At 32.4% G+C, this 24,951-nt stretch overlaps 1 pseudogene; it reads right to left on the minus strand.

Moving 5' to 3' along the window:
* Positions 1-21,407: 21,407 nt before the first annotated feature.
* On the minus strand, positions 21,408-23,600 carry LOC121127603 (G2/mitotic-specific cyclin-B1-like; annotated as a pseudogene).
* Positions 23,601-24,951: the final 1,351 nt, after the last annotated feature.

Below are 24,951 nucleotides of genomic sequence, written 5' to 3' on the forward strand. Positions count from 1 at the left end.
TGTTTGAAATGCGTAAATGGAAAAACATCGATCACGTTTAAGTGTCATTTTCCCGACTTGTATGTAACCTAGATTGCTCAATTTTTGTTTTGTTTTGTAACTAATTGTTTATATATGCTTTAATATATCGAAATATGAATTAATTTCAATCCCTCAACCGTCATTAATCATTGAATGAGCTCAGTTATCAATGTACCACCCACAATATCAATTTTAATGAAAGTGAGATTTTACCATCGTAAAATAGGCACAAAGATTTTTGTTACAATAAACCATAATAAGATCTTTAGAAATAATAATAATATTTAAAAAAAACACTTTAAACAAATGGCCATGAACTTCCTCAATCCTCAAAGTTTAAATCTACACTTATATATGTACATAATGTCTACTCAACCTTATACATATATGAGCAGTTACTCGTTTTCAAATCCCTACTTAAACATAGCAAGATGGATACAAAAATAAATTCGATGTCAATTGATTTATACAGTTACCTAGATGTAGTATGTATTATCTTTTGTAGAATTGGGATTTGACTGCACTTTAATAAATGGAGCGTTCTTAATAGATATTGATAGTCGAGAGTCTTATATGTAAAGGTATTATAACTTTATTTTACCTCTCTAAAAAGGTATGTATATTGGAGGGAGCCAACCTTTTGACCTTGAAAATAATTTTTCCGTATATTTGTGACTTTATTTTGTGTTATATTTTGTTCCTTCTCAAATGAGATATGAGATAAGATGGGGCACATTAAGCTTTCCATACTATACAATATTGTATATATATATATATATATATATAGTACATAAATAGTTAATATTTGGTTGAATTATTAGGTGTAAATATAATAATAACTATTATTACAGTAAATTATTTATTTTGGTTGTTACAGGAATATCAATGTATGTATCTTTTAGTGTTAAGACTCGGTATGAAGACTGAATATGGGATTTTTATAGCCCGATTTGGACCAATATTTCAGTCAGACCCCTGGCCTCAGAGAGTTGACTAAAATGTAATCATTTCCAAATCATGGACCGATCCCCCCCCTATCCTGATTTTGGAGCTGTACAAATATGATTTATGTATTGATCGTTGTTTTTATGGTGAACATGTTCGCCCCTTAGACCTATTGCACATGACATTTTATCCACATTTTTGTGCTATATATTAACAGTTCAAACTTATACCTTAGCCGTTAATGATTGAAAAATAGTGAGGAAAACAGAAGGAATAGTTTTGTTTAAAGGACAAAGGAGTTACAAATCCAGGATCATGAGTATACTTCGAAACCACAATTGTCAGGTATCACCTTACTCCTATGATAATTCATGATAAGTGATGTAAATCCTATGAATTTTTACCCTTGGACGTTGTTTTTTTATTTTTATTTTTGAATTGGTAATCTGAAGAGTGAGTTTTATTTTCCTTTGCAGTTGTCATTATTATCTCATTCCTGAATAGTAAACATATTTTCGTAAATAAATTCAATTATATTCAAAACCTGATGAAACATCCGTGCGTGCTCATAAAAGACGGAGTATAAACCTAAGAATTTGTTACAGAGTTATAATTGTAAGTCTTTGTTGGGCTCAGAGTAGAATTGGGGATCGAAATCGGAGTAATTTTTGTTAATTAATGTATCCCCCTCCTCCCTTGTCACAGCTGATAGTCACTGATCTCCTCCTAAATATTGCCCAAATTGTCAGCGTTACCATGTTGATTTTTGATTTCTATTTTTCTTAACATTTCCGATTTTACACACATTTTTCATCCCTAGTCATGGTCTTATTTGATGCTTGAAGAAATGTAAGAAACTCCATCGATGGAAAGAAAGGAATCTTTAAACAGTAAAGACAAAAGGTAAAGTTCGAACTAATAATATTAAAAAAAAGGCTGCGAATACATCATGCACAAAATCTCCAGGAGGGGAGATTACCAAAAGCAAAAAGTTATGTGTCAAACATACAGCAGCGAAAATGTTCGGTGCAAAATGACTTAGAACGGATTTATGCATCACATTCAACTTTGTTTGACTTTAATTTACTGATGTTTACAATTTTGAAATACAACTGACAGTATCAACAATTGGTCTATAGAATTGGTCAGGACCGTATTTTACATGAGACTGATCCAGCCCTATTACTTTTCGTAACGAGCAGCCCATTAAAATCTGAACAAGTTAACATATACAAGATATAAGTTATTAATTAACAATAAAAGTTGAAAAAAAATCAAAACTGCAAACTGATGTGTGTCTGAACTCTCTTAATCATTAATGTATCCGCCCTTAGCGGCAATGTTTGCTTCAAGTCGGCGGGGGAAGACCTGGCATATACTGCGGTTATAGTTCTCTGTCATGGTGGCCCGTGCTGGCTGACTGTGGCTTTGAGGGATTGGTGTTTTGATGACAGACACTGAAAGCCTTCCCCCCGATATGCACCTAAAAGGTGTAGATGAGGGAGTTGCCATCATGGCTGTAGGGGGCCAAAAGTGTCAAAAAAGAGATCAAAGGACTCATTCAAATGAATTTTGCAACAAAGGAGATGTGTTTCCTTCATTCCTGGTTTCAAAAGTGACCTCTCCACCCTCACAAGACTGTTTCCACGCACTTTTTTTATAGCTCTTTGGACAGTCTTGTGTGAAACACCGATATCTCTACAACAGACCCTCATGGGCTTGAAGGGATTTAACTGGGCTTTTTTCTTTAACTCCTCCAGGTCCAGAGTTGCCTTTTTGACAGAACCTTATTCTTATTCAACGTTTTGGACCTGTTGATGGCATAGGCAGTGATCCTGGAGACGTCCAACTGCTTGGAGTACATTAATGGAAGTTCGTCGATCAAATTCAAGTGTCATTTTCTGGACTTGTACGTAGGCTAGAGGGCTCAGCTTTTTTTTTGTTTTGAAACTAATTGCTTATACTTTAATATTTGCTTTTAATCACTCAAACTTAATTAATTATAAAGTGTTTAGAATTCAATCTATCATCCTCTAAGGCAGATCTAGATCGAAGTTTTATTTGAGGCTGTTCCAGATGAAACTTTTATGAAGGTTTGAATTAGTTTGGTTCACTAGTTACCATGTTGGTCTTAGGGCGGTCTAGGGTGTTCAGACCGAAAACCAACACTAGTATGTTTTTACAACATTATAATATATATTTCTTCAAAATATATTTGTACGTATATATTGCTAATACCTGATATGTACATATGTGTTTTGAGAGATAGATAAATACTCATTAATCCATGGCCACAATGTTCTTTTTAAGGTCAATCAGCCATGAAATTAAATCTTAAAAACTATATCTATTAAATAGAGGAGCGTGTAATAGGTATTAGCTGAATTGGATTTTCATTTCTGTGTAGGGATTTTCATTATTGAAATTTGAATAGCACTAACCTTCATATAAATATTTGCTCTGATTCGATTTAATTTATAAATTGATTTAGACTGTTTTAGATTCATCAGTTATTAATCAATAAATGTTATGAAATATTCTTATATTTTATTTCCTCATAAAAACAAGGAAATCAACTTTAAAAAAATCAAATTAAAAATCATGGTTTACCGTTACAGAAAATTGGATCTATCAACATTTACTCTTAAAAGTGAGAGGAAAGTAGAATCAAAATTAGTATGGCGTTATTTGTAAGAAATGTAGGTCTATTCTTCATTTAATAGTAGAAAACTGCTTGCAGCTTAACAACAGCTGATGTCAGTTCATGATACAAATAAAGATAATATATATTCGAAAAATCGATAGTATCATTGTATTATTATGTAATTAGCAATGACTTCATACATTATTTTTCATAAGTTCAAAGAATGGAAATTCAATTTTGGAATCAATATTTAGATACCTCATAATTTAAACGATAAATTATATTTAGAAAAGGAAAATTAGCTATGACTGTCAATTGCTAGTATTTATAAATATGTATTCCTTTGTAGATAAGTTCATAATTAAGTAGTTTTTTCCAATTATTGAATACAGAATATAACTTTGGACCATCTTTATCTACATCTTGAACAATAATAAAACCTTTTAACTAGGTTATTTCAATTTCAAAGTGAGAGGTTGAGTATTATGTTTAAGTTAGTTGTGCAACGGTTAATTCAAAACAAGTCTTTAGGATGGAGGAGACCCGGAGGAATACCATCATCGAATTGACTTGTAAGGGGCACATCCCCGCGTACATCAAGAAGATGCTCGTGTATCCAAAGAGCACAGCCTACAACGTCTACAACCACTGGAATGAGAGAGACTATATACAAGAAAAGCCCGAATGTTCAAGAATGATAAAACGTACTCCATGATTCATCATAGGTCTAAAAAGGTCAGTGAATGCATTTTTTGGGATATCGATTAATGTTCTTGCCAAAAAGCACCAAGTAAGCCGTGCAACAGTCTCCAGGGCCATAAACACTCACCTTAGGATGAAGTATATAAAACTCCAGGAAAATAAGGGAGGGTTGATCAAATTTTAGAAGAATCTGACATTGTACATTTTTATGTACAAAATGTCATGGTTTTGATCTCAAGGATATGTAAAGCAGAACAAGAACCAAAATCATAATCCAATCCCCTCAAATTAAAAATTTTTATTACCTTTGGTGCATGGAAATTAATCATTTTAATAACATATATTTCTACCTATAACTATAAGTTTCTCAATGTGGTCGCCCTTGGCCTTCAAACGGCGTCTAGAAGCAGCACACCAGTTGCAATAGTTTATTCACTTATAATGTTAGGTGGCAAATAGTGCAGGCCTGACTCTACATGCAGCCAGACGGGTTAAAATCAAGGTCAGAGCGTCTGCAGGGGGTAGGATGGAGGGCTGTAGCCCACATAAAATTAATTTTTTTTTCTTTTTACTAGAAAATTTAATATTTGATTTTTCTACGAAAAAATAAACTTTAAATTTTAATTTTTTGGAAAAAAAAATTCAAAAATCCATAGTTATGTGTAGCTTCATACAGCCTTCAGGGGCGTCCATATATATCTTTATTTATTGGGGAGGGAGGGAGGCTTGGTTTTTGGTAAATCGTTTTTAAAAAGATTTCAAAAGTTAAATTATTTGGAAAAAAATTCAAATATGACATTTTCAGAAAAAAAATTATAGCTATACATTATTAAATTTTTTGTATACAGATGTAGATATTCGAAAAAATATTTAATACTTATTAAATTTTTGAAAAAAAAAAAAATTCCAAGAAAGAACCAAAATATTTTAATTTAATTTTTTTTAAACCCTCCAAAAATCAAGTCCCCCCCAAAAAAAAAAAAAAATAATAATAAATAAATAAAGTTCCTGGGTACTTTGAGCTGGACAGAAATATTAGGGAGTTATTCCCTCCAAAAAAGTGCAGAGATCTTGATTTGATCGACATATTCCTTGCTCATTTTTGTCGTGAGAGTAATGTGCTAATGTGGGATGCAAGAAATCAAACATTGGCTCATCAGTTTCTGGCGGTACTTTAAGCTTTGAAATGGTTTCACAGAGCTTCAGAGTATGAGAGTCATAATTTCCATGCAACACCCAGTACTCGATTAAAAAATTAATTTTGTCAAATTATTATAGTAGGATATTTACAATATGTACGACAATGTACAAAATTATAATTTAAAATGAGCCAATTTTAGATTGAAGAACATTAAAAATGATTGCAGTATGCTTTGTAAGCACATCTCGAATGCATAAAAACTAAATTATATATATATATTGACATACATAATATGCCAATTGCATTATTCTCTCTACGATGAATATTCTAACCATATCGAGAGGAACCCAAAAAATATTTAATGTTGTTATTTTATCATATTTCTCCTCATGTTGTATGTTTCTTGTAACTTTGAATAATCTAAACACAATATTATAATTCTGTTATACTGTCTCCTTCACGCAACCTTTCCCAAAAGGACGAGAGAAAAAAAAAGTCAACCTGTAATTAGCAAATTCTTTCAAATTAGGTTCAATAATTGTTGGAAATTGTTCACGGTTTACTGTAAAATGCTTCTGGTAAAAAGGTTTCTCACAAAATCTTTGCGGTAATAAATCGTTGTGTACATTATTACTGTGAGGCAAAATTGGTGTGGATAATATCATTGCCATGCAACATCATTGTAAGCCAGAATACACCCAAGCCCACAGGTTGTGTAGATGACCTGTTTGGCACGAGTCAAGATAAATTCTTCTGCCGCCACTTCACTGAGCATCGAAGAACCCTTCTTACATCAAAAAAAAAAAAAATCCAGATCTCACATTGACAAAGAACCCCTTCTAGTATGTTATGATACATTCCCGGCCGACGTTTTGTATACAAGCTATTTCTACGAAAGTACTGCGCCCTTTATCCGTTTATATATGACGTATAGTGTTTGATAGAAATTTATGTATTTTGGGAAATTAGAATTCTTATAATATCTTAAAGTTTCATTCAGGGTTCATTGATACTCAGGGAAGCAGTGGCAGAAGAATTTAACCTATCTCATAGCCGAACACCTCATATACACAACTTGTAGGCCAGGGTACATTAGAGCATATTAGCAGAGACCGGGGGTGCTTAGAAATGCAGTGGTGGTATAGTTTATACTACCTTGGGACCAGCACTTCACATGTATGTGCAACCTGAGGCCCAGGTGTATGTATTATCATATCAGGAGGATTCTTTGATACTCAGGGAAGCGACGGAAGAAAAATTTAACCTACGTGGGGACCATCAGCATATATAAACAGCCCGTAGGCTGGGTTATATTATAGCATATTAGACATAACATACAATCATTAGGTGCACATGTAAAAATAACTTTAACTTGTGTACCAGAAGTTAAAGTTATTTTCTGGTTAGGTATCCTACTTTAGTTCGTCCTGAACGTGTTCTAGGGATTGTGCATTGTTCAGCCAGTGCCTGACATCAGAATTTATTAAGAAATTGGAGAGGCTGGAGACGAAATGCCCTTGAAAAGATGGAAAAATTTCCAAAAGCTGTGGTCGTTAAATTATAAGTATAGAACATTTATAAACCAGGAAATAAATCGTAGGAAACAAGGCCCAGTGGTAAACTAAACCTAGGAGGTCAGTTTTCCTTTCAAAAGATACAAGTCGCAATTTTAGGAGAATTGTACGGCTTTGACCGCAATAGTTAAGATTCGATCAAAGTGTCTGCCATTTGTTAATGTAATTTACCTTCCCAACATTTGGAACACTGATTAGTAGAGAATAAGCAGAAAATTTCATAGGAGACAACAAAATATACTTTGTATTTTGTGTTAGCAAGGTACAGCCTCCCCTCTCTCCCTTCCCTAAATTTATTCCATTTAATTCAATTTAAGTTGATAAATTAACTTGGGAATTTTTATTTCAATTATTTCTTATTTTTATAATAACATAAATTGCAATCTTCTCTTTTCTGCCTTTCTTTCTATTGACAGTGCATTTACATTACATACATTGTATTTATTTAAATTAAGATTTAAAATAATACATTTACTACTGAATAAAGAGAATGAATTATAAATAGGCAGATGCCACTATAATAAATGATATATCTACCTCTTTATAAGATGTGAAATATATATTTTAAAGAATTCTTTAATCATATATTATCCGCATGGGATACTACAAATAGGGATACAAATATAAATGATTGAAAAAATGGGAAAACTACATTAATAGATAATATATTATTAAATGATATTAGACTTATCTTTCATATACAAGTTGGGCAAGCTACTTATGCCGTCACATTGGCACACTCTCATGGGCGGTAAGCATGGGCACTTTGCATGCTGATATTTTTTGTAAGATGGCTTGTTCAAATCTGCACTAATTGAAAAAAAAAATGGAATCAATGGACGAATTCATTGTTCCAAATATTTGGAAAAGGCCTGGGAGCGAGAACATAACAAATGCTCGAACTCTGCGACTCGTTCGTTGGCAAGATTGAAAGGGAATTTGAGGTCTTTACAAGGGATTTTGAAGCAATAAAAATGCTCAAAAAGTGTCAAATGGCTCCCCACACAATTTTGATGACTTCATCTTGCCGTACTTTTGGCCTCCAAACTTGTCAGATCTGAATCCATTGAATATTTTTTAATTTTCGTGGGTCCGATCGAACAACAAACCCACCAAACATAATTTTTGTACATTCTCCTTCCCATGTTCAAATATATTTTAACATTAAAATAACAAGACAAACATTAAACTTTTATTTTTAACAATAAAAACTATTTTAAAAATTGATTATTTGTTAGTTAGTTTTATAACTCTACAATAATGCCAAGAACAACAAAATTTGCCCAGAAAAAAAGTTCTTTTGATTTTCACACCCTATACATAGGGATTGCCAGAGTTGGTTCTAGGAAAATTGCCAGTGGAAACTTGCCATCGATGAACATTGCAAAGGAGAAAAGCCAGTAGTTTGGAAATTTTCCTGTTATTAAGAAAATCACAATACCTTGGCCCAACACCAGTTATGAGCAGGCAAAAACAGGCAACCAAGCACGTTAAACTCACTACCACCACTTCACAAAGCATTTAGGCCCCCTCAAAATACTTTTTTAAACCTAAATTCATTCACCTAAAAAAACCTGATATATCCTTTTGAAGTATTCGAAGCGTGTCTAAATAGTCCTTGATTCCTTGATGGACTCAATGTATAATTGAGGGTCGATATCAAAGGCATTCCTGTCATAGTCTTTATTAAATACGGAGTAAGATGTGTTTTTATTTCATTCTTCTCATAACTACTCACAGCTACGTCATGACAGCTAAGCTGCTGTTCTTCAAAACACTATTCAAAATGTCATAGTGACTGCGTATATTTTCAGGTTCTTTTATTTTGACGTACTGGGGGTAATATTTTATGCAACTCTAGTATCAGCTGTCAAAAATTTAAAATTTCCAAGGAAAAGTAAATTAATTTTCTGTGAATGTCAATTTGTATCATGTCAATATAATATTTAAGCTTATTAAGCACTTTCGAATATGTTTTACTATCTATGTATGTATATTGTATATTTTATTTCCTCTGACTAAAAATACTCATATATACATTATAGAACATTGATTTTTTTATAAAAGCATGCAATGTACCGAGTGGTCCATTGAAATCTGAAAACTTACTAATTCAGTAATTAATGAAGGTTGGGTGATGGAAATTAATTCATTCTTAAATATATTAAAGTATAAACAATTAGGTCAAAAAAACTCGACCTCTCTATCTTTTGTACAAGTCGAGAAATGACAGTTGAATGGGATGGGTGAATTACAATATTGCAGTCCAAGCAGTTGGGCGTCTCTAGGACCACTGGTTACGCCGTCAACAAGTCCAAAACCTTAGAAAGAAAGAAAGGCTCTGTAAGAATGGCCAAACTAGACCCAGAGGAGTGAAAGAAAACAGCCCAGGCCAATCCCTCTAGTCCATGAGTGTCCATGCAAATATCGAAATTTGACGCAAGAATGTCCATAGAGCTATCAAAAAAGTGCATGGAAAGAACCTGGTTAGGGGTACATATGTACTACATAGGCTACTTTTGACAACAGCAATAAAAGACACGAATCTCCTCTGTTACAAGACTCTTCTGAATGAGTTTGGAATTAGTCTTTTGATCCCTTTTTTGACACTTTTGACTCCCTCCCCCCCCCCTTCTCCTACAGCCTGATAACAGCACCCTTTTTTTATTCTTGTTCAGAAGAAGGCCTGCAGTGTCTGTCATGTTAAAACCGAGGTCCTCAAAGCCACTGTCAGCCAGCACTGGGACGTCATGAATGAGGACTACATCTGCAGCGGGTGCTAGCCCTTCCGCCATCACCTGGAAACCACTATTGTCGCTAAGGGCGGCTACATTAATGATTAAAAGAGCTCAGGTATTTATAGTACTAATTTGTGTTGAAATTCTATTTTTAATTGATAAATTATATCTTATTGAAGTTTAAAATTCAGAGTGTTCCTATTTTAATTGACAACTCTGTTTATGTATGTAGTATAAAAATTAATAATTACTCATTGAATCAATGTTAATAGTTACTTAATTTAAAATCTAGGACAAAAAGTAAGGGATTAATACTAACATAATATAATTATATCTCACTTACTCTAAATACGTATTAAGTAATGGATTTATCGGGTAGACAGTTCAAGAATATTTATTATAAGTGTAGAATTCAAGTAGTGAATGTTATTTACTAATACTAGATTATTATTTAAAGGAGTCATGGCTAGGCTTGTAATGAAATGCAATATATTTAAAGTTTCTATCAAATACCGATATTTATATATAAATAAAATTCGATAAAACTTCATGATTTGTTCTATATTTTGAAAGTAATATATATTGGCTAAATGAGTAAAATTTATGTATATAGTGGACACAAAAACGGGGGGAGAGCGCAAAAAATTTATTTTTTGGTAAATAGCTTCGGATATTTAATTTTTTTTTCCAAAAAAAATATATAAAAATATATTTATATGGCCTACTATTTGTATTAGGGTGTGCTTAGAAGGTACATGAAAGGGATTCGAAAATAGTTCATGATTTTTGAACTTAAATAAAGAACTTATTCAGATTATATTGGTTTTGGCCTATTCCCCCCCCCCCCAAATTGAATGTTTAAATTAGTTCTTAAAACTTCATCTCCCTTTTGTTCCTTAATTTGATAAAATACTCAACAAAAGTGAGATTTACGATCTCTAGACACGTCCTATTAAAGTTGAAGCTTTTAAGGATGTCTTTAAGTTTTATTTAAATGTGAAAAATTAATTATCATAATTTAATTTGAAATGCACTCTTTTATGTTAAGGTTATAAAACCCATAATGAGGTCGGAAATCCTCAAAAAGAAACAAAGGTAAATGGAGTAAAGAAGGAATATATAAGTTGATTTGCTATTACAAGGTTGATCGGATCTAGGTGTGCAATAAATTTAAATTGGAATAAATTGAAAATTATTTCGTCAATTGTTTTCAAACTCGGTGACATAAAGGGTTTGTGACTCACGATTAATTAGTTAAAGTTTGACTTAATTAAAAACAAAACAAACGAGCACGAGTAAAATGGAGCAACAATGGATTAAAATTTTGGACTTTTTCTTGCGCGTATGCCCCCTTGGTCCTATCCAAGAAGCTCGGGTGTAGCTTCAGTGAAGCATGTCTTCAGAGCAAAAAAAATCAGCCGTAATCATGGTCTTGGGCGTTATGGCCAGCACAGGCAAAGTCTACCTTCCCATTTTTGTGGAGAGGAAGGAACGGCTCAATGCAGATGCTTAGATCGAGCTTCAGGATAAGAAAGTACTACTTTAGGCCAGAGAAAAGTTCTCGGACAACTTTTTTTTAACTCAAGAATGAGGATCCGTGTCATCACGCCACTAAGACCCAGGCCTTCCTGAGAGACAACTTTCCGAACTTTCGGAACATCAACATTTTTCCAACCTCCTCTCCAGACGCAAACCACTTGGACTACTCTATCTAGAGGGGTCTGGAGGAGAGTTTGTGAGCTACTCCTCACAGGTCTATCCAATCTCTAGAGGCTTTCATTAAGAAGGAGTGAACCAATCTCGAGTCTGACTCCATACTTAATGACTGCAAGGGATTTAGACCTCGTATTGAGGTCATTATTAGAGCTGAGGCTCAAATAAGGAAGAATAGTTGTGTCGAGCAATATTTTTAGATGATTTTGCAAAATACATGTCATCACAAAGCCTATTGTTTTAATTTTACTCTTGAGAAAATTTAAAAAAATAAAATGTGTAATAGATTTTATATCAAAAGCTTATTTTCATGTCAATACTTTCAATTATCACATCTCTAGCAGTTAGTACTATATAATTATGAGGATTTCCACTATAAAATATGGCATTGAAAAAATTATTTGGTAAATTTCTGATTTAATGAACAAACTCATTTTGAAAAATTGTAGGTTATTGCCAATTCTAATAGGGCATTTTTTTTTTACTTCTACTGTATTTTGCAACCTTTCCTTTAAAAAAAAAAACAGAAAAGAGGCCCAAAATTAGTTGTTAATTAGCCAATTTTTCCCAAATATAAATTATTATTCAATAACAATGGTCAACAAAATTTCGTGACTATGCGTTCTTGATTTGTTGTACCTCCGGAAAAATAAATATAATCTTTAACACAAAAAAAAATCTACTTATGTGGACATTAGAGGTTTTTTTTTAAACATTACTTTACAGCATCTGCTAGATTTACTGTTATTTTTTGCCTTGAAATAAAATAAGAAAATTCATAGAATATAGTTTATTGATACATGTTTCCAGATTATACTTCTTTTAGGGGAGTTAGAGAGGAAGGTATTGCCAATTCACAGAAGAGCATCGATTCTTTCGAAGGCTTACATCATCAAGTACTAGAACAAAGACCCCCCTCGTACATGGCCAAGTATCGCATGAATGATAGGCCAAGATGGCGGACACATGGAATGAATATTTTTCTTTTGTATTATTATAAATTGTAAATTTAATTTATAACCTCTATTTGCTTCCCTTATTGATGAAGATGCATTCAAAGGTAGTGAGGTTTTTCTTTAAAGACCCAGTCTATATTGAATAGTTGATGCCTACGGTGCCTGAGTTATTTTAACTTTATTCAAATTAAAAAGAAGTACATCATGCAATTTTGAGCAATACTTATTCGCGACCCCGATAGAGAGAATCAACAAAATGTCTTGTTAGAGAAGAGGGTATATGGATTCAAAAGAAAAAAGTTAATTTAGTTTGATAGTTTTATTATTTTTTGACTTTTGGACGAGTGCTTTTTCTTCTTATTATTATTATTTTGGTCTTAGGGTCCTTAAATGGAGGAATGAAAGGAGCAGTGTCCAACTCAAACAAACAACTATGGAGAGAAATGGGGGGGGTCACATGAAATTCCAAACTCTTAAATTGTGTGTAAACTACAAAGGAAAAGAGGGAAGGGGAAGAAATGGATAGAAGAAACATTTAAATGAAGGAATACGGTGGGGACACAAGCAAAATGCGAATACCAATAATAATAGACTATTATTTATAATACACCGAAGCAAGTTTCAAGTCTCCCTACAGAATAAGGTAAATATATTATATATAGAAATATACTTTTACACTTATGTATGTGCCTTTTATGTAGGTTTCGTATACATACCTAAATACCACAATCAACATTTGAAAGATCCTAAGGCAGGCCCATGGCTACATCCCCAAGACAAAAATCTTCCTATCAAAGATGTTGAAAAACAACGATTTTTTTTCTCACCTAAAAATAATAACATTTGCATTATTTTTGTTGCAATTTGGAATGAGCAATATTTATTGCTGTAATTACATATTTTTAAATTTTTTTCTTTTCACAAAAAAAAGGTCATTTGTCTTTTCTAAGAAAAAAAGTCATAAAAAAATACTCTATCAAAAATGATGATATTGCTGAATTTCGAATGAGCTGTGTCCGGGGCAAAGATAAATGTGTTGGGCCCTTTTGTTTTGAAAATTTGAGCGTTTTTTTAAAATAAATTTAGAAAATTTTTCACAAACGGTTTGACATTATTTATGCATATTTTTGAATGATTTTTTTTTTTTTTTTTTTTTTAAATACAAATATTGACTATATTTTTCAAAATGACCATTTCTGTGCATAAAAGGCAATTATTTTTATTAATACTTTTTTGTTCGTATAGTTCAGCCAACTAAAATTACCATCCTCCCTTAAAATTGTAGCTGCCCTGCGGAGGTTGCAGTCATAAATTCAACATGTTTTCTTTTTTTTTAAATGCAAAACTATAATACCCATGTATGAGTCCAACACTACCATCGATTTATTTCATCAAAGCGTACCAAAGAAACATTTATTCAGCAATATAAAGGGTCCGAGAGCTGCCTAGAAATGTATGGCTATACGTAATTCTATTTTGACTCTTCATTACCTTCCAAAATACTCTGGTTCGGTATTTGTGATGGTTAAACTTTGTTTTCCGCTTTTTAGGATCGCTAAAAACCACATTCCTCCATCACCATGGCATTTGAAAATGTCATATAATCTAGAGGGATTTTAAGAATAATGTTATAGATAGAGATATGTGAAAATGTTAGATATCCCAAAATCTTGGGGATAAAAAAATTGTGAGATCCTTACTTTATATTTATAACCATTAAAAATTTACTGCATAGTTTCAATTCTCGTCTGCCCTTATTATTTATAATTCTGCACATAAGGACTGTGGAAAAAACTTTTAAATCCTCTATACACGATACCGGGGATTTTCCCCGTCCTCAAACTTTAAAACAATATCAAGCCTCAAACATAAAGGGACTGGAACGACCTTTATCAAAATTCACAAAAGCACGTGTTTTGTTTGGACTTTCACAAGGAAAAGTATCCCAAGGAAAGGTAAAGGTGTTGGAATTACGACTTTTGAATTCCAACGCTCTTATTGCCAGCAAATTTGCGAATTAGGAACCAGTAACTGCTGAGAAGATAAAAACTGTTATAATCTTAGCAATAGCAAGATATGCTGCCTTCTGTTTGATGGTTCCGGACACCTCTGGATCTGGTTGGAAATATAGTGCTGATACTATTATGTATTTCACCTCGATGTCAGCAACATATTTGTACTCTTTAAAGGCGATTGTAAGGTCTTACAATGCTTTTGAAAAGAAATAGTCTTACTATGGAGACTATTGGTACTTTTAATGGTAAATTGATTCTTATATTATATTATTATTTCCTCTTGTTCCAGCTTGTGTTAAATGCTTGTATGTCTATTCTGAATTTGGTATGTTGACGGATTTTATATAGTAGTTTTTGATCGGTCATATGTGTGTAATGAGTAGGCAAGTTTTTTAGGAGAAGGATTATCATAAACTAAAATATTTATTTAGTTGGATTTTTGTACGTGATCCACCTTCCTTCCTTTAGGTATTCCTTCTGTCATTTGTGCATATAAAATGAAAACCTAAATAAAATAAAAACTGTTTACTTTTAACTTTTAGAGAGATTCAATCTCTTGACAATTCAACCTTCACAGATACTTCAAGGGAATAAAAATTTATTTATTTTCTTCCATGAGATAAATTTATGTATTTGTACATTACACGACCAATGAATGCCAAATTATCTCTCTCGTCTTTCACATCAAATTAACTGAGTTACAACATTTGGATAAACTATTCACTTTTAAAATCACGCAATTTCTTTATTATAACCATTATTGTTTTGATTCAATAAGTTATATTATTTTATTGTCAATTAGTAAAAAAATAAATATTTAGATTTCTTAGAAATTAATTTGTCTTCCTAGACATTAAATATGCCTTCAACTTTCTGGGTTCCTTGTTGCAACATTGGTAAAGAATCTCGTCGAAAGTACAAAGATATTGAAATAAGGACTTCTTTGCATAAATTTACAGTATATAACATCGAAGTTCTTAATAAATGGAAATCAGCTAAACCAATTTATTAGGTATTTCTAAAAATAATATATATATATTTATTCTAGTAATATCTTATGAGTGTTTATATAAATTATTATTGTTTATATAGATGGTAAATCTATTGATATCTCTAAAAAAGGTTATTTGCTCTCTTCATTTTAAACATGAAGATTTAAGCAGATATACTCTATATATGTATATTTATTTATGTATTATGGAGGACGAGGCATCCTTGATAATAAATTCCACAAAACGTATTCATAATACACATTGATGATGAATATCATAGATTGTATTATAGAAAATATTATTCAATGTATAATTTTAAAAAAGATCCATATAAAAGATATGCATCTCTAAGGATTTTTGTTCCATTTTGTATTTTTTAAGTGATATCCTCTTGAAATATTAAAATCATCTACTCATCGTGAATTGACCGCTTTATGGTTTAGATCCTGGGATCTCAATCCTAAGGAAGGAGTTCACTCTACTCCCTTGTGTAGTCTGGTAGTTTTCCTTGGATGAATTCTCCTCCCTTCATCCCTCGTGGAATTTGGTATCCAAATTCTAACATCTCTTGAGATGAATGATCAAGTTAGGACTATCTTCCTTGGATTGCCTCGATCTTTCTTTTACGGGGCATGACATAATAAAATTGACATTGAAATTGGAAAAATATGACCCCCTCCCCATTAAAAATGGGATTACTTAAACAATACACAATTGAAGAAAAATCCTTGGAGCTGTATATTTTTTAAATAGATCTTTTTTAAATTATACATTGAAACTTTTTCTACAATATAAGCTATGATGTTCATCATCACTATGTATTATGAATAAGTTATAAGGATCTAAAAAAGAGTGTCGTTTTTAATCATTTTTCAGTTTAAAAACGTAAATTTATCGAGTTCAGAACAAGATACATAATCAATACAACACTATATTATCATAAAAACACTTTTACATAAGTTTTAGTCAACATACCTTTAAGGGGGCAATTTTTTGAAGGGTGAAGTATGTAACTAAATTTAAGAATTCAGGTGAAGGAAAGAAAAACTGAGATCCGTTTTGGAGTGTGCGGTTATAGATCAATTCGATTATTTTATTGTATTCAATTCTACCCCCCCCCCTTTTTGTTCTTCTGTGTTATTCATAACATTGGAAGTTCCTTCCAGGAAGAAACAGACAGTCACTCTGAAGAGAGTATTTATTGCATCTTTTTTACATCCAATCCACAATCTACCTATATAATATTCATATCATTTACCGCCAAATTTATGTACTAGTTTAATACAATGATTGATTGTAAACGAATGGTTCTTTTTAAGGTTTTTTTTAGTCCCTTAGTCTTTCTTCAAAGATGTAGCGTCAAATACTCAAGATGTTTGGTATAAAAAAGTCTTTAAAATCATAATAAATAAAAGGAGGGGGGAATCGTATAAAAGTGTAAATGTTGGAATAAATATTATAACTGCAGTGTTTATTATCCAATGATGGGATATAATACAAGGAATTAGGATCCCATGCTTGTTTTGGAAAGAAATAAGGTAGAGAAAGGAGAACTTAAAGGACTCTCGGCAAAGAGTGGACACTCAAAGCAAGGAAGGTAGTTCTTAATTCTGATTAGCTTAAAATTAGAAGCTACTACATGTTCCTCCAGGCACGCAACCAGTTTGAGATGGCCGTCTCCCCCCTAGTGAAAAGAGAAGAATAAGGGCGACTACGTATAGGTTGGTGTTAGGAACATAGTCTTCCTTGTTTTTAGATTGATTTTTTTTTTTTCTTTAACCACTCTTTCCTAGAGTCCTTTAGGAGAACCAAGTTTATTGAACAAAAAAGGAATGACATGCTGTTACAAGGAATCATAACGTAAGATGCATAAAAATAATATTGGGGTTGAAAAATAACCATTCTCTGTATTTGAGCAAAGTAACAAATATGTTCCTGGGGACAAACAATTGCAGTAGCATTCAATTACAATTTTAACCCATTTTTTTATTGTGAGGTTTGTTGTCTCAGGCAAACGATAGCTGAAATAAATAAAAAAGCAACACATGTGCGATCTCCTCCGCGCCGGTTTCAGTGCGAATAAGACATAACCTATAACATCAAGAAGCCCATTATAGTCTCATACAGCCAAAAAGAACAAAGGAGAAATAATGAGCTGCCTTCTGCCCTGTCCCCATGTAGCCCTCTTCTAGCCCTGACCTCATACCCTCCACTTTGTAGTTTAGAGTGTCTGGGGAAAAAATGTCTACCGCACCTCTCATCCAAATTTGAATTTGCTACGAGCTGCCATCATGCCAGTGGGTTACCTCGCCTTCATCGTCAAGAGCTGCTAACTTGTTCTCCTATGTGTTGAAGCTGTTATTGCTTACTAAGGAGGACGCATTAATAAAAAAGTATAGCTAAATACTGGGTGATCGATTGAAATTTGAGCACTTACTAATTCAATCATTAATAAAGGTTGATTGATTGAAATTAATTCATATTTTGATATATTAAAGCATAAACAATTAGTCAACAAAAAAAAAACTTGACCCGTCTAGCTTATCTACAAGTTGGGAAAATGACACTTGAACGTGATCGACAAATTTCCATTGCTGCACTTCAAGTAGTTGGACGTCTCTTGGATCACCATTTATGGCATCAACAAGTCTGAAACATTGGAGAGGAAGATGGGATCTGTCAAAAAGGCCAAGCTGGATCTGGAGGAGTTAAAGAAAACATCTCGTAGAATTTTAATATTCAAAGTGTTCATATTTTAATTGACCACTCGATATAGTAATTAAATATATCACAAATTTGTTTAAGTTTTTTTTTTTTCTTGATTCATAAAAATCACGTTTTGTTGTTTAGTCATCGTTTTGCCTCCACACTCTGTATGTAATTATAGAATTATTCAAAATGTTGAAGTAATTATAACTTTCAAACTTAATTCATAATTAATTACTAAAACAGAAGGTTGACAATAAGGGAAGATTACTTTTGTATCTCAAAAACTCCCAAGAGTAGTAAATTATGTTTGTTAGGATTGTCTTCTATAAATAAATCACATCTTTAGTCACAAATTACATTTATAACAAGGAAACTTGTCAAAATTGGAAATTTATAATATGAACATGTAATCAGATACCAAAAGTATTTGAATGCCTCCAATGAAGAAATATTTTATGAAATGATAAATAGTGAATATCAATGATTTTCTAAGTTCCTACTCAAAATTAACGAAAAAATCTTTCTAATATTGTCTTATTAATAAGGATCACCATTGTGATGTTGCAGTGTTTATATAAGCATTTTATACATAAAAATTATAATCATATATCGGGAATTATATTTATTTTTTTAATGAATTTGAAGCGTTCACAACGACAATATAGGGTTAGCAGTATAGGGAAGATATAATTGCTCCATCACTTTCGATGCAGCAACATCAAATGCCAATCCCTGCAAAAAAATGCATTTAATGCGCTATTAATAGTATATTTATATACTCATATATTTGGTATTTATTAATGAAAATAATATATTTAAAAAAATTGTCCACATGAATTTTGCATTAAAGGAGGATTATCAAATGTTGTTAAAAGTGAAATGAGCTTCAAATAAAACTTTAAAATATGTTGTATTTTAAAACCCTGGATCCTCTAAAAAGAACAATCAGCCAAAAAAAAAACAGGGGAAAAGATAAATTTAAAGTTTTTTTTAGTTTGTTGAAAAAACTTATTCTATCTTCACAGAAAAAATATGTATTATTGTCTTGATTAGATGACTCAAATCCCTCAATTCATTTTCTTTGAGGTAGCATAAATCCAAAGAATCTATTATGAAGTATATTTCGGAAAATTCTAATTAGGCATGAACGATGTTTACTTATCAAGTGGTCCATTAAAATCTGAATACTTTGAATTTCAAAATTCAACAAGATATAGTTTATTAATTAACAATAGAATTTCAACAAAATTAATATTATAAATAGATCTTTGCCGGAGCTCAATTAATCATTAATGTAGCCATCCTTAGCCGCAAGTATGACTTCCAGGTGACAGTGGAGGTTTGGCACCCACTGTGGATATATTCCTCTGTCATGGCTTATTTAGTTGCAATTTTATCAAATTTTCGATTTGCTATCCTCATTTTTACGAGTGGCACGCAATTTGAAAAACTTCAAATTGGCACCCCGTGACAACGGCCCGGATGCAGACCACTGTCATAGTACCAACAGTCGCCTTGAATGCCTAGGGTTTTGAATGACGGATACTGTAGGCCTTCCCCTTGATATGTACCCAAAAGGTGTAGTCAAGGGGTTGGCTTCAGGGCTCTAGGGTGGTCTCCAAAGAGTCTTGTAACGGAGAAGATGGTTTTCTTTCATTGCTAGTACTAAAAGTGGCCTTTCCAACCTCACAAGGCACTTTCCACCGAATTTTCTGATAGCTATCTGGACAGTCTGGTGGAAAATCCAGAGATCTCTTGCATGGGCCCTCATAGACTTGAGGAGATTGGCCTGGGCTATTTTTTTTTTAAATCATCCGTGTTCAGTTTGGCCTTTTTGACAGAGCCATTGTTCCTTTCCAACGTTTCAGACTTACTGACGGCTTAGACGGTGGTCCTGGAGACGTGCAACTGTTTGGAGTGTGCAAATGGAAATTCGTCAATCACGTTCAAGTGTCCTTTTCTGTACTTGTACGTAAGCTAGAGAGCTCAGGTTTGTGTAGTTTTCTAACTAATTGTTTATGCTTTAATATATCGGAATATGAATTAATTTATAGCCCTTGATCTTCAATTAATTATTGAACTAGTAAGTGTTCATATTTCATTGGAAACCCAGCTGTTAATAGTTTATTTACATACCAAAGGCTTGTGGTGCCACCTTGAGTTTATTATTGTGTATAAGTAATTGTATTTATTACGACAAAATCTGCGCCATCTCGGAAATATTGACGTTTTATTCGTTTTTTCATTCCTTGCCGAAAACTTACTTGATAAGCAAAAGTATGGACTCAAAAATTACAGTAGCATTTAATCACGATTTCCCCTTATTTTAAATTACAAGGTTTAATTACACAACCAAACGACAAAACAACAGAGACTCTCAGCATCTCCATCCGGACTGCCTGCGTCATCAAGGAGACCATTATATCCAAGAAGAAACAAAAGTTCCGCAGCATCAATATAGCTGGTTCTGGCCTGCATCCGTGTGGCCTTCCTCCAGCCCTGGCCTCCACTCTGGACTTTGCAGTTTAGAGTGGCATGAGAAAAAATGTATTACGCATCTCTCATCCCAATTTGGATTCGTTCCAAGCTGTCATCATAACAGTGTGGTTCTCAATGGGCAATGCCTTCATCGACTAGAGCTGCCAATCTGTTTGTTGACGTGTTATTGGATATATGATTTTTAGATTGGTAAAGCAATGCATCCAAATAGTATTCGTCCCATATGTCGTAATCTCCCAATTAATGTTATGATTCTAAAAATATAAGTGTAGGCACTATTTCATAGGAAATTTCCTGAGCAACTATACAATACAATTTGACCTTGAACCCATTAAAAATAAAGAATAAATTTAGTGTTTGGCTCGCCTGTAACATTTGATTAAATTCAGATACATTGGCTTGCCAGAGAAGAGCAGTGGTGTACGTCTCATAATAAAACCAGGATATATTTATATGTAGGGTTGAATGTGGTATGTACATATAATAGATTTTAGACACGCAATACATATCTACATATAAAATGTTGATTTGATTAAATCTTCAAATAATTAACTGCATAACTTAGTAATGATTGATGATTTTGATCATTTTACGGTTATTCACATTTTATTAGCACACAATAGTTTCATGGATAAAGGACCACGTTATGTTTTTTGTTTTTTTTATGGAATAAATAAATTTATTCTAACTAAGACATAAAAGTCAAAAACATATAACATCATTTGATACTCTATTTATTTAACAGATGAAAAACTAAATCTTGAATAACATGTATCGTAAAATCAAAGATATATGTTTATCCAGTAGTAATTAAATTAATTTAATTCCACACTTTTACATTCTAGGATAAAGCAAATGGGTCCAAAGTGACTAAACCAAATCTTTATTCAGCGGCTTGACAGCAACAGATGATTTAAGATGTTGATTTTGAGCGATTTACTTTGATTTTCTACATATGTACTTTTTTCTTAATTGCATCATTTTTGCATCCTGGGGAGAGTGAACAACTATTTGTACAATCCTAGACAGTTCCTTAACCAAAGGAAGGGTTTCTTCAATAGTGTAGCTTGAGTAATGAACTAAAGTTGGAGTCCATAGGTTTTTTAAATAAGACTCTTGATCAAATACTAAAATCGGGTAGTCTAGAACAGCTGCTGCCAATATGGAAGGATACATGTGAGTCATCTTATGCTCCACAATAAACTAAGCCAAAGAATGTATTTTTGCGTTCAAAAAGCCGGCTTTACTACAACGGCATAGGAAGTGAAGGGAAGGGGTCTTCCAAGCTCAAAATTAAGAGTCAAAAGCATTTTGATTTCCATGGTTCTGATTTGGTGCTCAGTGTAGATGTTATCCGTGATGAAGACAAAATCGCAAACTTCAGAGTAGCTCATTTCCTTGTACTTTGAGGCAAAGAATATGGCAGGCACTCCGACGAGTTGAAGGATCTTCTTTTGCGTGTTTCCACCCTCTTCCTGCAAGTAGTAATCATTGATGCACACGGTAAGGTACAAAGTTTCCTGAAGGAGACTGAACTGCTGATGCACGAGCCGATCGCTGAGAAAACTTTGTATCTTAGAGGTGATGTTGCTTACTTGACGATAGTTCTGCCGAATATCTAGAGATCGATCCAACTGTCTCAAGTACATCATTCACATGCTCCGTTACCATTTGAGTGTCGGTTTTATCCTCTTTGTCAAAGTAATCTACAGCAAAAGCAGAATAAGCTACAACAATAGGTATTTTTGTCTCAGGAATGACCAAATTTGTTTCCACAGTGACTTGCTTCAAAGTATCCGGGAAAGGTGAACAGGTTAATTTTATTGTACTTAGTATCCTTTCCTCTAAAAAAAGATGAAAATCCCCTAGATGAAGCGGTATGTTATCACCAACACCGGAACAAAACTTCATTTGATATTAAATAATCATTCTCAACTTAACAACAGCTAATTTGAGCTCAACCAATCAAAGCTTAGAACCCCTAATTAAAGGAAATATAAGTTTTTATATTATAGGTATAGAACCCTATTATAAAAAAACTGTCATGAAAAAATATTTTGCAAACCAAATATTAATATTTTTTTAAGTAATATAAGTTGCAGATGATCACACTCAAAATAAAGAACAAAGATAAAAACTAAATATGTCAGAGGCTTTCTATAATAAAAGGTATAATTTTGAGGTAATTAAAGAATAATATTTTGTTATCAGACGTCGATAATTTTAAATCTTCTAATCAAAACTTTGATTGGTTGAGTTAAAATTACATCATATAACCTATAAACAATTCTCAGGAATTATTGAAACAATGTTCCATAGTTGAGAAGATTTGGCTGGAGTTCTAACTGTTTGTAAGCCTTTTTTTCTATTTTTTTCTAAGGAGAGGTAAACAACGTGTAACACTAATACAAATTAATTAATTATTTTTTTAAGTATAAGCTACAACGTTCACATGTTCTCGCGTGAATTCATATACAGGGGACACACATTTAATATCCCTCCTTTAAAATTTAAATTAAAAGCCTATATACGTCTCCTCGTTTTAGACAAGAAAACATTTTGAGGGATATCCAAGGTCATCATTTGCATCATTTAAACCGATTAAAAATTTACAGCCTCAGAAATTCAACTGTTCCAACAGCTTTTTATAAATGTTTGTAAATTTCATTAAAATTTTAAAAAAAATATGTGTCACCCTGTAATGTATTCCTTTTCTTCAAAATCATTTTGAATACTCTAAACAAATTATATTTGGAATTGTTATTGTTCTGATTCCAACGCATATTTTCTGGTAGCAAGAGCTGTCAGATACAAAGAGAGACTAATTTTTTGTTTTAGTTGTACATAAATACTTGAATAAATAGCTGTTTCTCTTCTCTGATATTGACACCTTCCCTCCCTCCCTCTTCCCTCCTTCTCAGAGGAGGAGGAGGAGGATACGGGGATATCATCAATAGTGATAGATAAATGTTAATCCTGTGTTATTATTATATTTACATATTTTGAAGTAGACATCTTCCATTAGGAAGTAGCATTGGATATATTAATTAATGAATACAGTCATTTGCAAAAGTTTAAGACCACCTGGAATATTTTCTTCTTTTTGGAAGAAAAGGAGAGGATTACATATATATATATATAAATTCAAAAAAGAAATATTTTGAGAAAAAAATTTCAAATATTAATTTTTTGGAAAAAAACTAGAAAAAAACACAGCAATTCATAAAAATTAAATTCTTCCCAAAAGAATTTTAAAATTTTTCGATCTTTTTTTTTTCCAAAAATCCATAATTCTTCAAAAATTAAATTTTTATAAAACCCAAAGCTTTCATAAAAAATTAATTTTTTTGGAAAAAATTTCTAAAATCTACAACTGTTAATTTTTTTTCTTTTTTTGAAAAAAAAATTGATAAATTAAATTTCAAATATTAAGTTTTTAGAAAATAAATTCAAAAATTCCTTAATTTGTAAGGGGGGGAGGCTACAGCCCCTGAAATGAAATGTATTTCAAAAATGAACAAAATATGGCAGGTTAAGTCAAACGACGTGAAAAAGTTCTGACACTTACTTAACACACTTTTCGAACCAAATTAGAAAGATTTTTTTTTCCAGGAACTAGAGGGAGATCTTGAAATAGTAGACTTCATCATGGTGTCATCTCTTGTGGAAATTTTCCTTGTGCGCCCTGTTCCATTTTTGTCTGTATAAATCCTTAACTTTTCAAAATTATTGATAGCAGTGTGAAAAGCTACCATGTTAGAACACATCTTTACGACACTTTCGCGCTCATAAAAGCCTTCTTCGTCAGGAACATACTCAGAGTATGTGCTGGAGGGGCTTTAGCCCCCCCCCCCCAATTCATGCATTTTTGCTTATTACTAGAAAATTTAAATTTTGGAATTTATTTTTTTAGAACAGGTGTTGATTTTTAAAATTTTTTCCAATAAAGAATTTAATAACTATTTTTTTCTACAAATTTAATATTTGATGTTTAATTTTCTAAATTTGTTTCCAAAAAATTTAATTTTGCGATTTTTTTTGCGAAAAAATTAATTTTTGGATTTTATGAAAAAAAAAACAGTCTCCTGCAGACAACCTTGTTCGTGTAACTGCACTATTTTGCCCTTTGACCAACAGAAAAGCTAGCTTTTCCCCCATTTTTCAAGAATATAAATTACAGAGCATATGTGAGCACCATCTTCTCGTTCTAATGGCATTACACAACAGGTTGATAAACACATTCGCTAGAACCAGTGGAGCTTAACACGAACCATATTTGTATAATATGCGTTCATAGACGTA

The sequence above is a fragment of the Lepeophtheirus salmonis genome, chromosome 13 (genome assembly GCF_016086655.4).
Source record: "Lepeophtheirus salmonis chromosome 13, UVic_Lsal_1.4, whole genome shotgun sequence".
In the NCBI taxonomy this organism is placed as follows: domain Eukaryota; kingdom Metazoa; phylum Arthropoda; class Copepoda; order Siphonostomatoida; family Caligidae; genus Lepeophtheirus; species Lepeophtheirus salmonis.